Source organism: Triticum urartu, chromosome 7A (assembly GCF_056163025.1).
Source record: "Triticum urartu cultivar PI428250 chromosome 7A, HENAU_Tu73, whole genome shotgun sequence".
Taxonomy (NCBI): domain Eukaryota; kingdom Viridiplantae; phylum Streptophyta; class Magnoliopsida; order Poales; family Poaceae; genus Triticum; species Triticum urartu.
The window spans coordinates 606,705,174-606,711,173 of NC_141879.1; positions in this window are offsets into that span (position 1 = coordinate 606,705,174).

A 6,000-nucleotide genomic window follows, 5' to 3' on the forward strand; every position below is an offset into this window, starting at 1 on the left:
CTCACGTGTCAAAGCACGACTTAGAGGCATAACCGCATTGAAAGCAATGTCGCAAGTGAGGTAATCTTCACAACAACCCATGTAATATAATAAAGGGAAAAGGATACATAGTTGGCTTACACTAGCCACGTCAAACAAATATCATAAATAGCATTACATTCATCCAAATACACTCAAGGTCCGACTACGGAACCAAAATGAAGATAAACCCCAAATGCAACATAGTCCCCGATCGCCCCAACTGGGCACCACTACTGATCATCTGGGAAAGACACGTAGTAACGACGAGAGTCTTCATCGAACTCCCACTTGAGCTCGGTCATATCATCTGGAGCGGTATCATCGGTCCCTGCATCTGGTTTTGGAAGTAATCTGTGAGTCACGGGGACTCAGCAATCTCACACCCTCGCGATCAAGACTATTTAAGCTTATAGGTAAGGCAAAGGTATGAGGTGGAGCTGCAGCAAGCGACTAGCATATATGGTGGCTAACATACGTAAATGAGAGCAAGAAGAGAAGGCAAAAGCACGGTCGAACAACTATGATCAAGAAGTGATCCTAGAACAACCTACGTCAATCATTAATCCAACACCGTGTTCACTTCCCGGACTCCGCCGAGAAGAGACCATCACGGTTACACACGCGATTGGTGCATTTTAATTAAGTTAAGTTTCAGGTTATCTACAACCGGACATTAACAAATTCCCATCTGCCCATAACCGCGGGCACGACTTTCGAAAGTTCAAATCCCTGCAGGGGAGTCCCAACTTAGCCCATCACAAGCTCTCACGGTCAACGAAGGATATTCCTTCTCCCAAGACAATTCGATCAGACTCGGCATCCCGGTTACAAGACATCTCGACAATGGTAAAACAAGTCCAGCAACACCGCCCGAATGTGCCGACAAATCCCGATAGGAACTGCACATATCTCGTTCTCAGGGCACACTCAGATGAGACTAGCTACGAGTAAAACCAACCCTCAAGTTTCCCCGAGGTGGCCCCGCAGGCAGCTTAGTTTGCACCAACACTCAGAGGAGCACTGGCCCGGGGGGTTTAAATAAAGATGACCCTTGGGCTCCGGAAACCCAAGGGAAAAAGAGGCTAGGTGGCGAATGGTAAAACCAAGGTTGGGCATTGTTGGAGGAGTTTTATTCAAGGCGAACTGTCAAGGGGTTCCCATTATAACCCAACCGTGCAAGGAACGCAAAATCCGGGAACATAACACCGATATGACGGAAACTAGGGCGGCAAGAGTGGAACAAAACACCAGGCATAAGGCCGAGCCTTCCACCCTTTACCAAGTATGTCGTGGTTTTGTCACGGCAGATGTCCTAGAGAAAGGACTTAGTCGTGGAGCCATCACGACGGGTTAGCTTGAAGGGGTTAAAGCGGACACAGGGACGCAAGAGAGTTTATACTAGTTCGGCCCCTTCGATGAAGGTAAAAGCCTACGTCTAGTTGTGATGGTATTGATGTTGGGGAACGTAGTAATTTCAAAAAAATTCCTACGCACACGCAAGATCATGTGATGCATAGCAACGAGAGGGGAGAGTGTTGTCTACGTACCCAACGCAGACCGACTGCGGAAGCACTGACACGACGTAGAGGAAGTAGTCGTACGTCTTCACGATCCAACCGATCAAGCACCGAAACTACGGCACCTCCGAGTTCGAGCACACGTTCAGCTCGATGACGAACCCGGACTCCGATCCAGCAAAGTGTCGGGGAGGAGTTCCGTCAGCACGACGGCGTGGTGACGATCTTGATGTACTACAGCAGCAGGGCTTCGCCTAAACTCCGCTACAGTATTATCGAGGAATATGGTGGCAGGGGGCACCGCGCACGGCTAAGGAATAGATCATGTGGATCAACTTGTGTGTCTAGGGGTGCCCCCTGCCCCTGTATATAAAGGATCCAAGGGGGAGGGCTGGCCGGCCAAGGAGGAGGGCGCAGGAGAGTCCTACTCCCTCTGGGAGTAGGATTCCCCCCCCCCCAATCCTAGTCGGAATAGGATTCGTGGAGGGGGAAAAGAGGAGGAGGGGGCCGGCCACCTCTCCTAGTCCTAATAGGACTAGGGGAAGGGGGAGGCGCGCAGCCCATCTAGGGCAGCCCCTTCTCTTTTCCACTAAGGCCCACTATGGCCCATATAGCTCCCGGGGGGTTCCGGTAACCCTCCCGGTACTCCGGTAAAATCCCGATTTCACCCGGAACACTTCCGATATCCAAACATAGGCTTCCAATATATCAATCTTTACGTCTCGACCATTTCGAGACTCCTCGTCATGTCCGTGATCACATCCGGGACTCCGAACAACCTTCGGTACATCAAAATGCATAAACTCATAATATAACTGTCATCGTAACCTTAAGCGTGCGGACCCTACGGGTTCGAGAACAATGTAGACATGACCGAGACACGTCTCCGGTCAATAACCAATAGCGGGACCTAGATGCCCATATTGGCTCCTACATATTCTACGAAGATCTTTATCGGTCAGACCGCATAACAACATACGTTGTTCCCTTTGTCATCGGTATGTTACTTGCTCGAGATTCGATCGTCGGTATCCAATACCTAGTTCAATCTCGTTACCGGCAAGTCTCTTTACTCGTTCCGTAATACATCATCTCACAACTAACATATTAGTTGTAATGCTTGCAAGGCTTATGTGATGTGTATTACCGAGAGGGCCCAGAGATACCTCTCCAACAATCGGAGTGACAAAACCTAATCTCGAAATACGCCAACCCAACATGTACCATTGGAGACACCTGTAGTATTCCTTTATAATCACCCAGTTACGTTGTGACGTTTGGTAGTACCCAAAGTGTTCCTCCGGTAAACGGGAGTTGCATAATCTCATAGTTATAGGAACATGTATAAGTCATGAAGAAAGCAATAGCAACATACTAAACGATCGGGTGCTAAGCTAATGGAATGGGTCATGTCAATCAGATCATTCAACTAATGATGTGACCTCGTTAATCAAAATAACAACTCATTGTTCATGGTTAGGAAACATAACCATCTTTGATTAACGAGCTAGTCAAGTAGAGGCATACTAGTGACACTTTGTTTGTCTATGTATTCACACATGTATTATGTTTCCGGTTAATACAATTCTAGCATGAATAATAAACATTTATCATGATTATAAGGAAATAAATAATAACTTTATTATTGCCTCTAGGGCATATTTCCTTCAGTCTCCCACTTGCACTAGAGTCAATAATCTAGATTACACTCTAATGATTCTAACACCCATGGAGCCTTGGTGCTGATCATGTTTTGCTCGTGGAAGAGGCTTAGTCAACGGGTCTGCAACATTCAGATCCGTATGTATCTTGCAAATCTCTATGTCTCCCACCTGGACTAGATCCCGGATGGAGTTGAAGCGTCTCTTGATGTGCTTGGTCCTTTTGTGAAATCTGGATTCCTTTGCCAAGGCAATTGCACCAGTATTGTCACAAAAGATTTTCATTGGACCCGATGCACTAGGTATGACACCTAGATCGGATATGAACTCCTTCATCCAGACTCCTTCATTTGCTGCTTCCGAAGTAGCTATGTACTCCGCTTCACATGTAGATCCCGCTACGACGCTTTGTTTAGAACTGCACCAACTGACAGCTCCACCATTTAATGTAAACACGTATCCAGTTTGCGATTTAGAATCGTCCGGATCAATGTCAAAGCTTGCATCAACGTAACCTTTTACGGTGAGCTCTTTGTCACCTCCATATACGAGAAACATATCCCTAGTCCTTTTCAGGTATTTCAGGATGTTCTTGACCGCTGTCCAGTGATCCACTCCTGGATTACTTTGGTACCTCCCTGCTAAACTTATAGCAAGGCACACATCAGGTCTGGTACACAGCATTGCATACATGATAGAGCCTATGGCTGAAGCATAGGGAACATCTTTCATTTTCTCTCTATTTTCTGCAGTGGTCGGGCATTGAGTCTTACTCAACTTCACACCTTGTAACACAGGCAAGAACCCTTTCTTTGCTTGATCCATTTTGAACTTCTTCAAAACTTTGTCAAGGTATGTGCTTTGTGAAAGTCCAATTAAGCGTCTTGATCTATCTCTATAGATCTTAATGCCTAATATGTAAGCAGCTTCACCGAGGTCTTTCATTGAAAAACTCTTATTCAAGTATCCCTTTATGCTATCCAGAAATTCTATATCATTTCCAATTAGTAATATGTCATCCACATATAATATCAGAAATGCTACAGAGCTCCCACTCACTTTCTTGTAAATACAGGCTTCTCCGAAATTCTGTATAAAACCAAATGCTTTGATCACACTATCAAAGCGTTTATTCCAACTCCGAGAGGCTTGCACCAGTCCATAAATGGATCGCTGGAGCTTGCACACTTTGTTAGCTCCCTTTGGATCGACAAAACCTTCTGGTTGCATCATATACAAATCTTCTTCCAGAAATCCATTTAGGAATGCAGTTTTTACATCCATCTGCCAAATTTCATAATCATAAAATGCGGCAATCGCTAACATGATTCGGACAGACTTAAGCATCGCTACAGGTGAGAAAGTCTCATCGTAGTCAACCCCTTGAACTTGTCGAAAACCTTTCGCGACAAGTCGAGCTTTGTAGACAGTAACATTACCGTCAGCGTCAGTCTTTTTCTTGAAGATCCATTTATTCTCAATTGCTTGCCGATCATCGGGCAAGTCAACCAAAGTCCATACTTTGTTCTCATACATGGATCCCATCTCAGATTTCATGGCTTCAAGCCACTTTGCGGAATCTGGGCTCACCATCGCTTCTTCATAGTTCGTAGGTTCATCATGATCTAGTAGCATGACTTCCAGAACTGGATTACTGTACCACTCTGGTGCGGATCTTATTCTGGTTGATCTACGAGGTTCAGTAGTATCTTGTTCTGAAGTTTCATGATCATTATCATTAACTTCCTCACTTATTGGTGTAGGTGTCGCAGAAACAGTTTTCTGTGATGTACTACTTTCCAACAAGGGAGCAGGTACAGTTACCTCGTCAAGTTCTACTTTCCTCCCACTCACTTCTTTCGAGAGAAACTCCTTCTCAAGAAAGTTTCCAAATTTAGCAACAAAAGTCTTGCCTTCGGATCTGTGATAGAAGGTGTATCCAATAGTTTCCTTTGGATATCCTATGAAGACACATTTCTCCGATTTGGGTTCGAGCTTATCAGGTTGAAGCTTTTTCACATAAGCATCGCAGCCCCAAACTTTCAGAAACGACAACTTTGGTTTCTTGCCAAACCATAGTTCATAAGGCGTCGTCTCAACGGATTTTGATGGTGCCCTGTTTAACGTGAATGCGGCCGTCTCTAGAGCATAACCCCAAAATGATAGCGGTAAATCAGTAAGAGACATCATAGATCGCACCATATCTAGTAAAGTACGATTACGACGTTCGGACACACCATTACGCTGTGGTGTTCCGGGTGGCGTGAGTTGCGAAACTATTCCACAGTTTTTCAAATGTACACCAAACTCGTAACTCAAATATTCTCCACGATCAGATCGTAGAAACTTTATTTTCTTGTTACGATGATTTTCAACTTCACTTTGAAATTCTTTGAACTTTTCAAATGTTTCAGACTTATGTTTCATTAAGTAGATATACCCATATCTGCTTAAATCATCTGTGAAGGTGAGAAAATAACGATATCCGCCATGAGCCTCAATATTCATCGGACCACATACATCTGTATGTATGATTTCCAACAAATCTGTTGCTCTCTCCATAGTACCGGAGAACGGTGTTTTAGTCATCTTGCCCATGAGGCACGGTTCGCAAGTACCAAGCGATTCATAATCAAGTGGTTCCAAAAGTCCATCAGCATGGAGTTTCTTCATGCGCTTTACACCGATATGACCTAAACGGCAGTGCCATAAATAAGTTGCACCATCATTATCAACTCTGCATCTTTTGGCTTCAACATTATGAATATGTGTATCACTACTCTCGAGATTCAATAAGAATA